General features: G+C 41.9%; 1 pseudogene across 1 annotated transcript in view; it reads left to right on the forward strand.

Annotated features, from left to right (window-relative positions):
- LOC147107779 (interleukin-10 receptor subunit beta-like) overlaps positions 1–14,683 on the forward strand; it is a 97,964-nt pseudogene extending 83,281 nt beyond the window's left edge. Inside the window, exons 5-9 of the transcript XR_015080865.1 lie at positions 2,813–3,000; positions 4,164–4,327; positions 7,862–8,009; positions 9,389–9,546; positions 10,254–14,683. The product of XR_015080865.1 is annotated as an interleukin-10 receptor subunit beta-like (transcript). The remainder of the gene's footprint in view (positions 1–2,812; positions 3,001–4,163; positions 4,328–7,861; positions 8,010–9,388; positions 9,547–10,253) is intronic.
- Positions 14,684–19,588: the final 4,905 nt, after the last annotated feature.

Below are 19,588 nucleotides of genomic sequence, written 5' to 3' on the forward strand. Positions count from 1 at the left end.
GCTGATGTCTGTGGCGTGCGACCTCGATGCCATCGAGATGCGGCTGCGCGTTGGCAGGACGGGGAGGGAGTAGTGGCTCACCGTGTCTGGGTGGATGAAGCTCTCCGTGCTTCCGCTGTCGAACAGGCAGGTCGTGGCGTGGCCGTTGACTTTGATGTCCATCATTGAGCTGGCCAGGTGGTGCGGGCGGGCTTGATCCAGGGTCACGGAAGCTAGGGTGTAGATGAGCGCGTCGTTGTCATGACAAGATGGCGGCGAAGATGGCGGCCCCCGTAGTTCACATGAGGCTCTGTTTAAATCGTTTGCCCCGCACAAAGATGGCCGCCCCTGCTGTTCCCATGAGGCTCTGCAGGCTTCGGCTACCCCGCACAAAGATGGCCGCCCCTGGTTTTCCCATGAGGCTCTGCAGGCTTCGGCTGCCCCGCACAAAGATGGCCGCCCCTGGTTTTCCCATGAGGCTCTGCAGGCTTCGGCTGCCCCGCACAAAGATGGCCGCCCCCAGGGTTCGCATGAGGCACTGCTGGCTTCTGAGGATTTGCTTCTGCAGGCCTTGGAGAAGTGGCCTTTCTTGAGGCAGGTTTTGCAGGTCGAGTTTTTGGCTGGGCAGCGCGACCTCGGATGCTTCTCCTGGCCGCAAAAGAAGCAGCCAGCGGCCCGATCGGGGTTGCCTGATGTCGGGGCCGGTACCGGGGCTAGCGGGCCCGGTCGGATCCGTGATGCAGATGCTGAGGTAGGTCCCGGGGGCAGCGCTGTGAAGGGTGGTGGGGTGGGGGTCGGGCCCGAGTCCCAGGGTCGCGAATAGTACCTGGCAAACGCTTCCTGGTCTTGCTGGGTGGCCTCTAGGGTGAGGGCGAGGGCTTCGGCCTTGTCCAGGTCTATGTCCTTAGCTTCAAGCAGTCTTTGCCGTGTGTAGTCGGAACGTAGGCCTCTCACCAAGGCGTCGCGGACATTGTCTTCCATGTTCGCAGTAGCCGTCACCGCTTTAAAGTCACAGTTCCTGCCGAGTTGTCTCAGCGCTCGTGAAAATTCAGCTATCGATTCTCCTGGCTGTTGCTGGCGAGATCTTAAGAGATGCCTAGTGTACATGTAGTTTACCGGGCTCCGGTACTGCTGTTTCAGTAGGTTGATGGCGTCGTCGTACGTAGTCATGTCCTGGATGAGTGTATATACTCTCGGGCTCGCTTGGGCTTTCAGGACTCTTAGTTTGGATCTCTGAGGGACGACGGCTTCCTCCAGGTACGATTCGAAGCAGTCCAGCCAGTGTTTGAAGTCGTTGGCTGAGTTTGGTGCCTGTGGGTTTAGATCCAGGTATGGTGGTTTCAAGGCTTGCAGCCAAGCCGGCTGGTGTGGCCCGTTGTCTGGAGGCTGCTGTTGCTGTGCTGCTGGGTGAGCTCCTTGCTGTTGCTGTTCATTATCAGACATCTTTAAATTTAGTCAATAAAATTGATATGCCTATCAATTAGTCCAATAAAAGGCGACGAGTTAAGAACGTAACTGAAGGTTTTTATTGGCTAAATAACAGAGCCCACCCTCGTGGGTGATCCGATCCAACAGGGAGGAATACTAGCCAGTCAGCTACCTTTATACCTGGGCAGGTAATGGGCGGAGTCGGAGGTGGTCAGCCCAGGTATAACAGTGCGACAAGAGGCGACCTCGTGTAGTGATGTGACAGTGAGAACAGTGAGAACAATATACAGTGATAACTATAACAGTGGTTTACCACAACATAATTATGGATAATATTAAACAAGCCTACTCTGTTATCCCCTAATTATTTTAAATTGCTTTTCTATATTTGGCTTGCAATTCTCAGTTTACATTTGTATTCAATGCAATTATCCTTCTTTGAAGGCACCTTTTATTTATTTAAAATATGTTTACTTTGTAAAATTACATTTGTCTTTGCATTTACAATTTTTGTGTACTTTTTAAAAATTATATGCGGGTTCCTTAACGGGATAAATTGTGATTATATCCATCCGCCCCCCCAACCGCCCATTAAAACAGTCTTGGAACCACAATGGCTGTAAACTTTTGAGTATTTCTAAAATTATTAGCAGAATATATTTATATACCCCAGTGATGCTGAACTTTTAAAAGCGGTTTATGATGCCTATCGACTGGGAGATTCACCATATAAAAGCTGCCACAGGTCTAATATTAAGCAGAATGCAAGAAATACGCACGGTAGATATCATCATGTGCTACTAAATGAATGTACAAAATCATTCTCTTTAATATTTATCTTAGTACAGATACTAAGGGTTTAGTCTTGGACATCTATGCTAGCCAGATTATTGATTGGTGTGGAGTGTTTTGCTAATGTCCAGAAGTTTTCTGAAAAGTCCTCACTCCAGGCCCAGACTAACATTAGAGTGTTGGAGGTTAAGGACAGGGGGAGGGGAATTTTTTTTTAATAAAAAAGAGACAGGCCTGGAAAGACTATGACGAATGTTATTGTACGAATGCCTACCTTGTTCATATCAAATTTATCTCTCTACTGTTCGAATGTAGGTGTTAACTTAGTTCTTTTTAATTATTTGAGGAATGTTACTGCTCAAAAGCTTAAGCATTCATACAATAACATCTCACAGTATTTACCAGGTTACAATACCAATTAACATACAAATTAAACCAGTGTGGATCATCCATATCTGAAATAAATGTGCTCTTGTGCCAGGCAGCAGTGTAAACGCCGCTTCTGATGTAGCTGCTGTCTGCAGAAGATTAGGCTTTTCTTTAGCACAGATTAACTTGTTGAGGCATCACTGGGTTAGGCAATCTTCTTGATGCAATCTTTTACTTTCTCCAGAAATTTTGAAAGATTAACCAATGACAGTTGGACTGAAGCACCAAACTGTACGCACATCACTGAGACGGAATGTGATTTGTTAGACAGTCTCGCGTTCTATGCAAAGTACTATCTAAGAGTGAGAACAGAACGTGAAGGTGCAACATCACTCTGGGTTGAAGCAAAGCCCTTTTATCCGTATAAAGACAGTAAGGAGTTTACATTTATTGATGTTTTCTTGAGTGCTTCTGCTTTCCATACCCTGCAATTCCTAAACATGGTGTTGTAGAATCTCCCAGTATCCAAATGATCATCTGATTTGTTCTGACAGGTATTTGGTTGGATCCGCAAAACTGTAGTATCCATTTTTAAAAAAGAAAGACATGCATTTATATAGCGCCTTTCATGACCTCCAGACGTCCCAAAGCGCTTTACAGCCAATGAAGTATTTTTGAAGTGTTGTCACTGTTGCAATGTGGGAAACACGGCAACCAATTTGCGCACAGCAAGGTCCTACAGACAGCAATATGATAAGGACCAGATAATTTGTTTTAGTGATGTTCATTGAGGGATACTTATTAGCCAGGACAACGGGGAGAACTCCCCTGTTCCTTGAAAAGCACCATGGGATCTCTTGCATCCACCTGAGAGGGCAGACAGGGCCTCGATTTAACGTCTCAACTGCAAGACGGCACTTACAACAGTGCAACGCTCCCTCAGTACTACACTGGAGTGTCAGCCTAAGTTTTGTGCTCAAGTCTCTGGAGTGGGACTTGAACCCACAACCCACTGAGTCACAAAAGCTGAAGTGACTGACTGAAACTGTTTGTTATTTACTTTTTTTTTTAAAAAGCTGAAAGTAGGGTGTGCCAACTTGGGAGTGTCCCACCCTTTTCACAACAATGGTAGCAATGCTCATTTCAATCTGCCCCTTTGTTTCCTCTGAATCCACAGCAACAACATTTTTAATGGTGGTCTGATTTGGTACATGTCCCTTTTCCCTGATGCTGTCGGAGGGCTAGCTGCTCAAAGTGGGTGGTGTCTGGTCACTGCGAACCTAACAGTGCCCAGTACCTTATCCACTTCGCTGCCAATATGAAGATTCTCTGAGCTGAGTTAGCTGATCTCTGCCAGAGCTACACTAGAGGTGCTACCATTAGCCTCGGCGGGCCGGATTCAGGCTCCGGATCGCTATCCAATGACTTCAGTTGGAAAGTATACAGTGTGTGATGCTCGCTATAAACACACAGCCTGCCGAAACATCTTTAAAAAGAAAATTGAACCGTTTGTAACACATTATACTCTGAATGTTTTTGGAAAAAAAGACTGAAAAACTGGATCTCTAACACTTTTCTCTCTTTTTAAACTATAGCAGTGATTGGGCCGCCATCAGTTTCAGTGGTGTCAGAGGCAGGTGTACTACACGTCACCATTTCAGATCCAGTGGGTGAAGATGGACAATCACTACGCAACAATTATGAGGATCTTGCTTACCATATATTCTATTGGGAAAAGAATGATCAAGAAATTACAACGGTAAGTTATTTTTAAAGAGTGTTTCTTTGTGACTGGAGGGAGAGATGTCAGTTCATAGAATTACATAGAACTTTACACAGAAACAGGCCATACGGCCCAACAGTTCTATGCCAGTGTTTATGCTCCACACGAGCCTCCTCCCACCTTCCTTCATCTTACCCTTATCCTTCTATTCCTTTCTCCCTCATGTACTTATCTAGCTTCCGAAACTAGAGCCTTAAATTTAAACAAAGCCAATTACATAGGTATAAGGGGTGAGTTAGCTAAGGTACATTGGGAAATTCGATTAAAAGATATGATGGTAAAGAAGCAATGGCGAACCTTTAAAGAAATGTTCTCAACCAATTCCCTTGAGGAATTAAAAACTCCATGGGAAAAGTGGTCCAACCGTGGCTAAGAGAAATTAAGGATAGTATTAGATTAAAGGAAGAGGCTTCCAATATTGCCAAAAAGAGTAGTAAGCCTGAGGATTGGGAGGGGTTTAGAAATCAGCAAAAGATGACCAAGAAATTAATAGAGGGAGAAAATAGAATATAAAAGTAAACTGGTGAGAAATATAAAAACAGATTGTAAGAGCTTCTACAAGTATGTAAAAAGGAAGAGATTAGTGAAAGTAAAAAATGAGTCCCTTAGAGGTAGAGACAGGAGAAATTATAATGGGAAATAAGGAAATGGTAGAGATGTTAAACAAATATTTTGTATCAGTCTTCACAGTAGAAGACACAAAAAACATACCGGAACTAGTGGGGAACCAAGGGTCTAATGAGAGTGAGGAACTTAATATTAGTAAATAATAAGTAATATATTAGTAAAAAAAAATATTAGTAAAGAAAAAATACTGGAGAAAATAATGGGGCTAAAAGCTAACAAATCCCCTGGACATCATGGCCAATATCCAAGGGTTTTAAAAGAGGTGGTTGCAGAGATAATGGATGCATTGGTTTTGATCTTCCAGAATTACCTAGATTCTAGAATGGTCCCCATGGATTGGAAGGTAGCAAATGTAACCCCGCTGTTCAAGAAATGAGCGAGAGAGAAAACCAGGAACTATAGGCTAGTTAGCCTGACATCCGTAGTAGGGAATATGCTAGAATCTATTATTAGGGACATGGTAACAAGGCTCTTAGAAAATCATAATATGATTAGGCAGATTCAACACAGTTTTATGAAAGGGAAATCGTGTGATATAGACAGATTAAGTGAGTGGGCATGAAGGTGGCAGATGGAGTATAATGTGGGGAAATGTGAAGTTATCCACTTTGAATAAAAAAGCAGTATATTTTTTAAAAGGTGAGAGACTAGTAAATGTTGATATGCAGAGCGATTTGTGTGTCCTTGTACACAAATCACAGAAAGTTAACATGCAGGTACAGCAAGCAATTAGGAGGGCAAATGGTATGTTAGCCTTTATTGCCAGAGGTTGGAGTATAAGAAAAAGGAAGTCTTGCTGCATTTATATAGGGCTTTGGTGAGACCACACTTGGAGTATTGTGTGTAGTTTTTGTCTCCTTACGTAAGGAAGGATATACTTGACTTGGAGGTGGTGCAACGAAGGTTCACTAGATTGATTCCTGGGATGAGAGGGTTGTCCTATGAGGCGAGATTGAGTAGAATGGGCCTATATTCTCTGGAGTTTAGAAGAATGAGAGGTGATCTCATTGAAATGTATAAAATTCTTAGAGGGCTTGACAGGGTAGATGCTGAGAGGTTGTTTCCCCTGGCTGGAGAGTCTAGAACTAGGGGGCATAGTCTCAGGATAAGGAGTCAGTCATTTAGGACTGAGATGAGGAGAAATGTCTTCACTCAGAGGGTTGTGAATCTTTGGAATTCTCTACCCCAGAGGGCTGTAGATGTTCAGTCGTTGAGTATATTCAACTCTGAGATCGATAGGTTTTTGGACTCTAAAGGAATCCAGGGATATGAGAATAGGGTGGGAAAATGGAGTTGAGAGAGATGATCAGCCATGATATTGAATGATGGACCAGGCTCGAGGGGCCGTATGGCTTACTGCTGCTCATATTTCTTATGTTCTCCTTAATTGCATCTATGCTATTCCCCTCAACCACTCCATGTGCTAGCACGTTCCACAATCTCACCACTCTCTGGGTGAAGAAGATTTCCTGAATTCCTTATTGGATTTATTCGTAACTATCTTGTATTAATGGCCCCTAGTTTCGGAGTCTCCCACAAATGGAAACATCCTCTCTACGTCCACTCTATCAAACCACTTCATAATATTAAATACCTTTATCAGGTCACCACTCAGTCTTTTTTTCCAGAGAAAAGAGCCCCAACCTATTCATTCTTTCCTGATAGTTATACCCTCTTAGTTCTGGTAGCATCCTTGTAAATCTTTTTTGCACTTTCTCCAGTGCATCTATATCCTTTTTGTAGTATTGAGACCAGAACTGGAATGAGGAATGTAAGGTGTTCAATATGACATTTTCACAATACAACAATGTGTTTTGAACGATATTATTCCATGAAGTGTTTGGCAAATAAGTGAGAAAGATTTGCCAAACGGTATTGAAGAAAGATGTCTCTTTAAATTTATCCCCTTAAAGCAGATTTTCTGATATGGTTGCAGTTTTGACCCAAAGGTGGTAATGGAAACTTTTATTGCCGGGCAAAAAAACGGACTATTGCGAATCGATTGGCCGTTTTACACCCTGCCCAATTGTCTTTTGCATTGAAGTCGATGGAAAAGAAAATCAGGCAGGGTGTAAAACTGGTGGCCAATTCGCTATTGTCTGTTTTTCACCTGGCAATAAAAGTTAAAATTGTCCCCACACAGTTTGAAATGCTAACCCAAAGTGAGCTGTGCTGTTTGCAACCAATTTTCCATGGTCGGCTTATTATCATAATTAAAATGTTTCAGCATTTTATGCTTCTGTTGTTTTACACACCAGGTGATGTAAAGTGGGCAGAGATGCAACATTACAGATCTCTGGCCATTTTCTAATTGGTTTATGCCTGTAAATGGGATAAACCCAATCAGAAAATCTAACCCCGTATCTTTGGCAGCATCTCCCTTACCTTTGACCTCTCCCACCAAGAAGGACAAGAGCAGCAACAGCAGAGACACATCACCTCCAAGTTCTCCTCTAAGACACACACCATCTTGACTTGGACATGTATTGCTCTTCCTTCTTGCTGTGTCAATAACCAGAAACCCTGATACCATCCTGGGAGCACCATACTCAAAAGGACTGCAGCGGGTCATCGACCTGAAACGTTAACTCTGTTTCTCTCTCCACAGACGCTGCCTGACCTGCTGAGTACTTCTAGCATTTTCCTTTTTTCAGTTTTCAGTATTTTATCCCTTACCCATATCAAATTATATTGCCACTGGTCTGCCAGTTACATATTGGAATGGAATGATTCCGATGAAGGAATGTTCATGGGTTTTGATTACATGCAGCAACGTCGTGCTAACAACATAATGAATATTTTTCATTAGCGAATATTTTTCATTATGCAAACTAAACAGATAAACAAATGCTAACCAATTGTCTTTTGCATATTTTATTTCAGGTACATAATAAATCTGATGATACATCAACTGTTTTGCTTGGTCTCCAACCATGGACCACCTACTGCTTGAAAGTACAGGCCTATTCTAAGGAGAGCTTAAAGCAAGGGCAGCTTAGCCCAGTGTTTTGTAACGGTGTCACTGCTGATGGTAAGAATTTTACATTCACTCTTTATTATATTTGAATAATTTTAATATATAAATGCAAGTTGCTGTTGGTGTGGGCAGAATTATATTCCTTCTGTTAGTGCTACTATGCTCCATTGTGTAATGAAACCTCAAATTCTATTAGGTGATGTGGTGAATAGGTAAATCACAAAGTTATAAATATCTCTGCTATGCTTTGGCGGTGCTGTTGCTGCCTCCTAGACCTTGTGTTATGATGTACAACAACAACTACTTGCATTTGTATAATGCATGTAGTAAAACATCCCAAGGCACTTCACAGGAGCGTCAACAAACACATTTTGACACCGAGCCACATAAGGAGATATTAGGGCAGCTGACCAAAAGCTTGGTCAGAGAGGTAGGTTTTAAGAAGAATAGCTGCATTATGCTTGTACATTGAGGGACCATTACCTTCTTCCTCTAAAATATTTCCATTAGCTGAATGTAATTGTAGATTTGAAGACCCTGTAAAAATGCTATGAAAGTGACTAACATCATTCCAAGCCAATGTGTATGTCTCTAGTTTCACTTATGTATGTAGAAAATGTTGGTATAGTGCCTCCACTGCACATAGGGTTACGTAGCACAATATTCATGATTAAAACGGCCCTGCTTTTTCCTACCTTTGGGTCTCCCAAGCCACGTGCCATTCTCCAACTGCGAGGACTTGTTCTTGGATTCCTCCCAATGCAGTTATTCAGAAGGTAAAAGATGCACTAGCTTGTCCCCTCATTTTTAACCCTTTCCTGTTAGGATGTGCTGTACCTTTGATGCCTTCTATATGTGGTCTGATTAAGACTGAACTGAATCTCTGGGGGGAGGGCGTGGGGTGGGGATGGAGGTCTTCCAGTGTAAATCCACAACCTAACTCACTCATTGGTTCACCTAAATGCTATGACATCCTTTCTGATATACTCCTCGTGCTTAATTTTGTTCCTTGTTGATCTATTGCCCCTTATTACCTTCCTTGCTGTGTTCAGAGAACATGTGAAAATATTGCATGCTCAGCTACAGATGCCAATAGTGCAGTTGCTTATCCCAACTCTGTTTGGTCTGTATTGAACCCCTGTGCTGGACAGCGAAATAGTGAATTAATGATTTCTCCAATTAGAAATGAACTTAGGATAACCTCAGGCTGATGGCTGTGATCCCTTTCAGAGATGGGAGCAACTCTGAGGGAATGTTGACTTCATTTAACTATCTCTGCCGTCAGAACTCAAATTATAGAGAGTTGCACGACATTGCAGTTAGCAGCCCAGCTCCAGGTGGCGTATTGAACTATTGTGCAGCGCTGATGTCTTGTGTTGAATCTTGTGTTGGCAGTCCTTGTAACTACAATCAGTGTTTTTTTTAATCTGCAGCTACGAGAAGAGCTATAGAAGCAGCCCAGGTCCTTTTCATAACATTGGTTGTTGTTTTGGTGGTAACATTGGGATGTTTCCTCTTTGTAATCTATGCACGCAGAGCCATCAAGTACCTAATGTATCCTTCCTACAGTCTCCCGCTTCATATAAGAGAGGTATGACTAATCTTTTATCTCCGTGGTTTATATTTCAGTGCAGCTAGAAGATCTTGAGGTTGAATGATAATGGGGATTGCTGTTTGAGCGTGTAGCGTTACAGACAAGTACCTAAGATTTCCCGCATGGGAAGCTCATGGTCTTAGCCATGCCATCAGAGCAAACTGTGGCCAAGCATTTTTCCATCACGAAAACAGCAAATGGAGAATCATCTCAAACTAACCTTGCACGCCTCCTAACTGCCTGCTGACATAGCTAGGAATGGTGTGGCACAGGGAAATCTAAAGAAAGGGAGAAAAATAAATAAGAGGAGGCTTCACTTTCTCCTCTTAAAAGAATCTGGAAACTCTGTACTTCTGTTGATTAATAGGAATTGTGTTCGATACAGATTTTTGTTTTTGGCACTATTTGCTGAAATAAGAAAGACCCTGTATTGAAAATGCTGCAGAGGTTTTAAAATTCCAAAAGCAGTTACAATTAGCAGTAAATATTTTATTTATTAATAAACCAGAACCTGCAAAAAATTACGGGTGTGTGGGTTGGGGAGAAACTACAAATAAAATCCTTGGGGGGGGGGGACACTTCATTTTTGGATTTTTTTTGTTGAGTTTGATGACCACCGAAATAAAATTATATTAATTTAGCATTTTCAGTAAAAATCGCTACTCTGATAAATATGTTAATAGTTGTGCTTTACGTTTTTTCAGTACTTGACTGAACCATCCCCACAGCCCATATTTGCAACGCTGCATAAAGATGACCCACAGGAGGATCACTGGGACAAACTCTCCATTGTCTCTCAATCGGAAATGACGTCCACACTGTTAAATTCGCCTAAAACTGATGGATCGAAGTCAGACAAAGACACAACCAAGTCTGATGGGAAGATCCTTAATGAAGAGGATGATCTGCAAAGCAGTCAATCAAGTGTAGATTCTGGACATTATTCCAGTAGTACTGGAAATTCTTCCCATAAAAATCCAGAGAGTCTATAGACGATGCGTCGAAGACATAGGAATTAGAAGACAAAATGGATGTGGTGGATTAACATTAACATTCCCTTTGCCTCCAGATGTTGACTTTGTGGTATACTAAATACTGATGCCCTCACTTTCACTAAAGGAAATGTGACTGGGTACTGCTGTAACCTACATTATTTTCACTGCCCAACAAAGAGCATTTAGGAATTAAACAGAAAATGTAAATACCTTCAGACTGTTAACATTTTGAATGATAGGACTACTGAAAGAAGTACACAGACTAATCTTAAATCTCAGAATAATTGGAATATGAAAATATTTGAACTTGACATGTATTATGTTCTGTAAAGGAATACTTAACAGAAGAAGATCTCCTGCCAAAATATTTTTCAAACAGGAACAGTATAATAATTAAGGTAAAAAGACCTCCTCTGTTAATGTGGTAATCAGTCCTGTTTAGTGGGTTTACTGAATGAGTGAGTGGAACATGGTTTGATGCATTGGAACTCTGCATAGTAAAAGTCCATGACGTGTGGGTTTGTACAGTAAGGTTCAGTATAATACAGGAGAGTATGATCTGGTGCATTGGAACGCTATAACAGGAATGCCATATAGTATGGTGCGTTTTAATTTGGTATAATGGGAGTAAGCGAGATGTAGTTTGGTGCATTGGAACTCATTATAATGGGAGTGAATTGAACATGCATTTGGAGTTCGGTTTGTTTTATTGGTAGCATTTATTCAGAGTTAACTGTACTGAAATAGATGAGGGCAAATTGAAGCCACAAATTCGAGAATCGTGGCCTTGGATTAGAAAATTGGAAATGTCACTCCATTATTTAAGACGGGAGGGAGGGGGAAACCAGGAAACTGTCAGTTTAACATCAGAGAAATTATTGCAATCTAGCACCAGGGACAGAGAGACTGAGCATTTGAGCAAGTAGGAGCTGATCAGAGTCCGCATGGATTAGGGAAGAGTTGGGCATGTCTGACTAATCCAGTTGAATTTTTTGAGGAAGTCGCTTACAAGGTAGACAGGAGAGTGTCTATAGATGTTCTCATCTTCACCTCACACCGTTTACAGAACCCGTCTGATTTTCTTATGTTCTTATGAGGGTGTGTGCTCCTCACTGCCAGAGTATCGGCCAGGTAGTAAAGATGAAGACCAAATTTTGTGAAGTATTAAAAATAATTATTCTTTATTTACACAGAGCATAGTTTCAGATTATTCTCAAGTTAACCCAATTTTAGTGCAGTTACTTGCAATTAGTACAACGCTGAACAAATTTATGTTTGTTAGATATGTTTGTTAACACAGTTCGATAAACTAACCAGAAAGAGCGCACCAGGATTTATCACTCTTAATTTTGAAGTGGTAAAGCTAACATTAAGACATGTCACTTTGAGATTAACCTGATGCAGTTTAAATTGTTTGAAAGCTAGGGAAAGAGAGAGAGAGACAGAGAGAATGGATTCATTTGATTATTTGTTGCATAATAATTATTCATTGAGCCACAATCCATGACAAAAGAAATTCATTTGTTGGCAATTGTGGATAGGAGGCGTAGATATTGAGCACTTTCATCTTTATGTGGGAAAGTAGTGAGAAACTCCCAACACACTAGTGTCTCTTATTGTATAGGATAATGAAAAATGACCACCTGAAGGCAAGAATGAGTTGCCACAGCAACAGGGAGGTGTTATTTTATACATTTCTATTTAGTTCGTTCTTGATGGTGTCATTTGATTTATATTTAAGTGAACTTAATCGTCGGGAATTTCCTTGGGGGTGTTCCCATCGGCCGCAGTATCTTCAGCAGAAGGTGGGCTGAAACTTTGTTTCCACATCTATCCAGGGCGGTGGCCGAGCAGATCTCCTGAAGCAATTCCTAGCAAATATTTTTTATTTTCAATAAAAACAGTACAGGTTGGCAAGATGGAGATTTTCAAGATGTCAAGTCAAGGGTGTGTTTTATCTCTGTGAACAGACTCGGCCAAATATGTTTTTCTTAATGACTTTTTTGCCCCTTTCAATACCCCTCTCCCATAGTCTTCCCATATTCTGGGTGGAATGGTTAGGCTGGACCTCCCAGGCCTCTGCCAAAGTTGCAGTATCACTAGCAGTAAGTAAGAGAAAACTCTGTTAACTCTACTGTGATCTTCCTTGTTCCATGTGGGGTAGGAACCTGGTCTCCACTTAGTGTCTCCCCACAGCAACATGGTTACTACTAAGAACTTGGCATAAAGGGAACAGGTGTCCTGTGACTCATGTGTTGCACATCTCATTTAATAAAATTGACACAAATTCTTGATTGACTGCATTGCAGAGCATAAACCTGACCAGTTATCTGATGGAATGTTTTGAATACGCCCGCTGTTTCATTCTGTTAACGTCAACGAAGAGACCGAATATGCAGTTGCTAATAATTAAGTAAAATATTTATGCTGAGACATTTTACCGCTGTTCTAATTCATGTACTTTGTGTTGTGGTACTTGCAAAGCACACCAGTAACTGGCTTCATTTGCTGCAGCATTTTATAACCGTGACCTTCTCTCTGCCTTTTTTTATTTTTAGATTATGCTAAATTTGGCTCAGATTCTACCCAGGTTAGTCAGAACAATTCAATAGAGAACACTTTTATTCTGTGCTTTTCTAACTTGATCCATTTCCATTGGTCTGAAATGGGGAATTGTAAGGATTATTCTTCGTATTAATGTTGATACTGAGTGCTTGTTACTAAACCATGTTCTAGATGTACTCAGGAAAGTAGGCTTTACAATCTGACCATATAATTTACATTTAGTAAAATTCCAAAAAGGAGTAATATGTTGTTGAGTTAATTTATCACAAGAGCAATCCTTTCATGGCTGTGGAAGTTACATATTTTGTGCTGGATTATTAGGTGCAGATGAGAACATGTTTTCTAAATCAAAGACGCAAATTCATTAGACAAAAAAAATCTTGTAACAGTGCTATTGTGAAACACAGTTGAACTGGAGGATAATTACATATTAGCATAAATGTTTTCAGTATTAAGTGACCTGGTTGGTATAGCAGTAGACAACCACAATACTCTCAACCACAGGACGTGAGATCGGACCTCGGCCTCAGGTGTCATCTTGGGCTGTTTACTGAGTGAGCTTTTGCCGATTTGCAGCAGGGCCTGTAGATCGAACGCTGCACGGAAACGCGAGAAGGATATACAGCAATAAGTTGATGGAAGTATTTCTTGCTGATTTGCTGATGGGGTGAGATGAAGTAGGGGTGGGAAGAGGCTCGTGTAGAGCACAAACACTGGCACAGACCAGTTGGGCCGAATGGCCTGTTTCTGTGTAAATTCTATGTAACTTGCAGCTTCTCACAGCTGTGAATTGTGAAGCAGCAGTGTCTAGTTCTGTGTCTGTGGGCCAGACTGTCTCAGCCTCTCAACTAAAGCAGGAAGCATAGCAACAAATGGTGGCAGCAAGGGGGCGTAATTGGGGAAATATGAAAGATAAAACTACTTCAGTATTAATATTGTGAAAAACCGGGACACCTTGTAATTGACTTCACTATGTGAGCACAACTCCCTTCAAGCTTTTATGTTTTCCTGTTTGTATAAGGGATTGAGGATCTGTATATTCATGAAGATTGACCATTGCTGGTAGTTAGTTCCAGAACATTAGTGTAATTAGTCCTCTGATATAGATCATGGCAAATGTGGCAGAAATAATAATTACATTTCACAGTTACATAAGACTGTGACAAAGCAACAATGAGATGCTTTGTGTCTTGTCACTACAGTAATAAAGTAAGAGTCCACTCATATGTTTTGTTTTGGGGCAAAAATCATTCAGCTGATAATTGTTTCCCTGGCCCTGATGTGTATTACAACTTTCACTTTTATTAAGAGCTATGAGTTTAGGGGTAAAACACTTGATTTTCACCATTAGAAAATTTTAACTTTCAATAAATGGACCATACTTCAATGAATATCTGACGTATGCAAATAACTTTGTAAATATCAATTAGTAACACAAACATTTTTGTTTTCCTGTTTCTGTTTTGATGTATGAACTATGGAAAAATGTCATCTCTTACAGGATTTATATCTTTCATTTTTTTATGAATGTGAACTTAGCTTTGCAATTGAAAATAAAAACACATTTAACTCGTCGTGTGCTGAGCTTTTGATTGGACCATGTGTTAAGCGCATTGGGAGGCAGACAGCCTCAGTGGCATTTGCTAAATGCTATGCAGGTATTTTTCCAGTGGGTGGGTAGGCAGGCAGGTTTACTGCTGGCCAAAAATAGTAATTGGCTCTGAAATTCCTGGGGGCCTGCTTCACCCAGTGCAAGTGTGGAGGAGCAGAACCCCTTCTACCCACATCAGTAGCCACAGAGCCCTTGCCAAATTGCAGGGACAGGGTCACTTACATGGCTGGGGACAAGCGCCATCCGCCTGATAGCCAGCCAGAATATCGGAGCGGCACCATTTCTATAACTTTCTTTTCCAGTATTGGTTGTCCATTGTGCAGTAGAACTTATTACAGCTATAAATAATTTTTAAAATTTATGTGTGTGCCCTGAAAACTTTGAACATACATAGAAACATAGAAGATAGGAGCAGGGGTAGGCCATTCGGTCCCTCGAGCCTGCTCCGCCATTCAATGCGATCATGGCTGATCATCCAAGTTCAGTACCCTGTCCCTGCCTTCTCCCCATATCCCTTGATCCCTTTAGCCTCTTCCCACCCCTACTTCATCTCGCCCCATCAGCAAATCAGCAAGAAATACTTCCATCAACTTATTGCTGTCCTTTTTCCCCTGACCATCTATTCCTCTATATGTAATATATGAAAATGAATTTAGAAAGTTTCCAATCACTGTGGTTGCCTCATAGGTAGAGACCATAGGCTAAATTCAATAGTCCCACCGTCCCAGTGGGGAGCTGCACTCAAAGGGAGAATCCGAGCTACAATGCTGTAGACATCTCCAGCCGGCGTTCCAATCTGATTGCAGGGTCACTAAATTTACCCTTGAGAAGTTGCAGATTGAAAGAATTTGCACTTTGGCTACTGTTCACCGTCTTCGAGGTTAATAATTGAACTTCCTTGTATCTTGGAACAACAGGCTTTCCAATATAAACAAGATAGCTTTGGGGTGCCGTGAGAAGAATGCATGGCTTATCTTTTGCTTTTGGTGTCTGAGTATTATCTATTAGAAATGCTTGTGTAAAGAAGAAAGACTAGCATTTATGTAGCGCCTTTCACAACCACCGGACATCTTGAAGTGCTTTTCAGCCAATGAAGTACTTTAGAAGTGGAGTCACTGTTGTAACGTGGGAAACGCTGCAGCCAATTTGCGCTCAGCACGGTCCCACAAACAGCAATGTGATAATGACCAGATAATCTGTTTTTGTTGGTTGAGGGATAAATATTGGCCAGGACACCGGGGATAACTCCCCTGGTCTTCGAAATAGTGCCATGGGATCTTTTACATCCACCTGAGAGCAGACGAGGCCTCGGTTTAAAGTCTCATCCGAAAGATGGCACCTCCGATAGTGCAGCACTCCCTCAGCACTGCACTGGAGTGTCAGCCTAGCTTTGTGTGCTCAAGTCCCTGGAGTGGGACTTGAACCCACAATCTTCTGACTCAAAGGCGAGTGGGCTACCCACTGAGTGACAGCTGACGCAGGAAATAAGTGACTGGAATGACATCAATCACGAGAGATTAACATAGCAAGAAATAGGAGCTGGAGTAGGCCATTTGGCCCTTCGAGCCTGCTCTACCTTTCAACAAGTTTATGGCTGATCTACCTCAACTCCACATTCCTGCACTATCCCCATATCCCTTGACTCCCTTCGTTTGAATATACTCAACGACTGAGCATCCACAGCTCGCTGGGGTAAAGAATTCCAAAGATTCACAACCCTTTGAGTGAAGAAATTTCTCCTCATCTCAGGCCTAAATGGCCTACCCCTTATTCTGTGACCCTGCATTCTAGATTCCCCATCCAGGTGAAACATTTTCCCAGCATTAACCCTGTCAACCCCCTTAAGAATTTTAGATTTCAATTCGATCACCTGTCATTCTTCTAAACTCTAAGCAATATAGGCCTAGTCTACTCAATCTCTCCTCATAGGGCAAGCCCCTCATCCCAGGAACCAGTCTAGTGAACCTTCGCTGCGCTTCCTCTAAGGCAAGTATGTAATTCCTTAGGTAAGGAGACCAGCACTGTACACAGTACTCCAGGTGTGGCCTCACCAATGACCTGTATAATTGTAGTAAGACTTCTTTACTCTTATACTCTAATCACTTTGTAACAAAAGCTAACATACCATTTGCTTTCCTAATTGCTTGCTGTACCTGCATGTTAACTTTCTGATTCATGTACCAGGACACCCAGGTCCCTTTGAGTGCAAACATTTCCCAGTCTCTCACCATTCAAAAAATATTTTGCTTTTTTGTTTTTCCTACCAAAGTGGATAACTTCACACTTCCCCACATTGTATTCCATTTGCCATGTTCTTGCCCACTCAATCAACCTGTCTATTATCTCTCTGCAGCTATCAAGCAGCACTTGCCAATAACCTGCTCACTGATGCCTAGTTTTGGTTCTGCCAGGACCACTTGGCTCCAGACCTCATTACAGCCTTGGTCCAAACATGGGCAAAGGAGCTGAATTCCAGAGGTGAGGTGAGAGTGACTGCCCTTGACATCAAGGCAGCATTTGACCGAGTGTGGCATCAAGGAGCCCGAGTAAAACTAAATCAATGGGAATCGGAGAAAACTCTCCACTGGCTGGAGTCATACCTAGCACAAAGGAAGCTGGTTGTGGTGGTTGGAGGTCAATCATCACAGCCCCAGGACATCACTGCAGGAGTTCCTCAGGGCAGTGTCCCAGGCCCAACCATCTTCAGTTGACTCTGCCTAATCATATTACAATTTTCTAAGTGCCCTGTTACTACATCCCTAATACAGGAAACTTTGTTATATCCGGCACCGACGGGACCGAGCTGTTGCCAATCTATCAAAACTGCCGGACATACCAGCATTAACGTTGAAGCATACGGAGATTTGCAGCTCCGTATCTGGCAACAAACACTGTTGCTTAGCAACAGCTTCTAAACAGTCCGCCGTACCTTAGAAGCGTCTCTGTAGCTTAGCAACAGCTTGAGAGAGACTTTGCAGAGCCTGACTGTTGAAAAAAAAGCCACGAGAAGAAAAAAAGCCACGAGAAGAAAAAAAGCCTAACAAAACGGCTCCTGATTTCTGCCGGTAGATCGAGGTTTCTGGACATACAACCTCCGGATAAACCAAAGTTTCCTGTAATAGATTCTAGCATTTTACCTACTACTGATGTCAGGCTAACTGGTCTATAGTTCCCCATTTTTTTCTCTTCCTCCTTTCTAAGTAGCAAGGTTATGTTTGCTACCTTCCAATCCTAGGGGACTGTTCTAGAATCTAGGGAATTCTGGAAGATTAATAAAAGTGCATCCATTATCTCTGCAGCTACCTCTTTTAAAACCCTAGGATGCAGGTTATCAGGTCATGGGGATTTGTCGCCACTTAGTCCCATTAATTTCTCCAGTTCTATGTCTTTACTTATACTGATTTCTTTCCTCAGTCTCTCTAGACCCTTGGTTCCCCATTATTTCCGGAATGTTTTTTGTGTCTTCTACCGTGAAGACAGATACAAAGTATCTTAGCTCTGTAAAAAGTGTTTACAATCTTTTTATGTCTCTTGCTAGTTTACTCTCATTCTTTTTTCTCTTTCCTTATCAATTTCTTGGTCCTCCTTTGCTGAATTCTAAAATCCTCCCAATCCTCAGGCTTACTACTCTTTTTGGCAACATTATAAGCCTCTTCCTTTGATCTAATACTATCTTTAACTTCTCTCGTTAGCCATGGTTGGACCACTTTTCCTGTGGGGGTTTTTGTGCCTTAAAGGAATATTATTTGTTGTAAATTATGTATTATTTCTTTAAATGCTAGCCATTGCTTGTCTACCTTCATACCTTTTAATGTAGTTTCCCAATCTACCTTAGCCAACTCGCCCCTCGTACCTACGTAGTTTGCTTTGTCTAGATTGAAGACCCTAGTTTCAGATTCAACTAAATCACTTTCAAACGCAATCTAAAATTCTACCATATTATGGTCACTCTTCCCTAAAGGCCCCTTTACAAGGTTATTAATTAACCCTTTCTCATTGCACAATACTAGATCTAAAATAGCCTGTTCCCTAGTTGGTTCCTCAACATACTGATCTAGAAAACTATTGTTGGAGGGAATTTCGGTACTAAAGGACTTTGCAAAGCTCGTCGGGATGCTTGACATTCGTTACAGGCTAAAACTGGACCTTGAGCTACCCTGGGATGAGTAGTGCCAGCTGCATCCTGTTTTGTACTTCGGTTATCTTGCAAGGACAGACAGTCTGCTATTGTTTTATTCCTGCTTATCATATCTCACGGTGAAAAATCCGAAGATGTCCTAGTTCTGCTGAACATTGTTTACAATATCTTACTGCTACAATGTCATGAGGCATTTCTGTGATTAATCCGCTTAACCTTTCATTTGTGTATAAAGGTAAACGCATTTAGAGTGTTAAACGAGAAGCTTGGCGGTTGCACAGGGGTGCATAGCACTTCTCCCAGAGCGCTCTGCAAATAAAAGTTTTCTCTCACATTTCAATTATACCACAGTCGTCTGAGTCTTATTACTCTATTAAACGGAGGTTGGGTATACGTCGGCCTTGTATATCACTTGGTCCGTTCAGGCTCCAACTCAGCGGTAACAAATTGGCGCTGCGAGCAGGGTCACCGAGTGCTCAAACACCCTGATCAAGTGCTAACGTGCTCGAGTGATCCAAAGAACAAAGTAAGTGGGCCATCGGAATGTGAGAAAACACTATGTGGTTCTAGACATTTGAACGTCTGCATTTATTAAGTTTTTGTCTCAGGAATACTTAGGTGAAGGCTTAGGTTGAGCTTGGGAATTTCGGCAAAGGAGTCTGGACAGACTTTGCCACTAGCACGTGACGACACCCGCCGCTGAAGGTAAAACGGGGGTTTCGGAGACCG

This window comes from Somniosus microcephalus, chromosome 14 (assembly GCF_052327205.1).
Source record: "Somniosus microcephalus isolate GS21.2 chromosome 14, FLI_Smic_1.0, whole genome shotgun sequence".
NCBI classification, from domain to species: domain Eukaryota; kingdom Metazoa; phylum Chordata; class Chondrichthyes; order Squaliformes; family Somniosidae; genus Somniosus; species Somniosus microcephalus.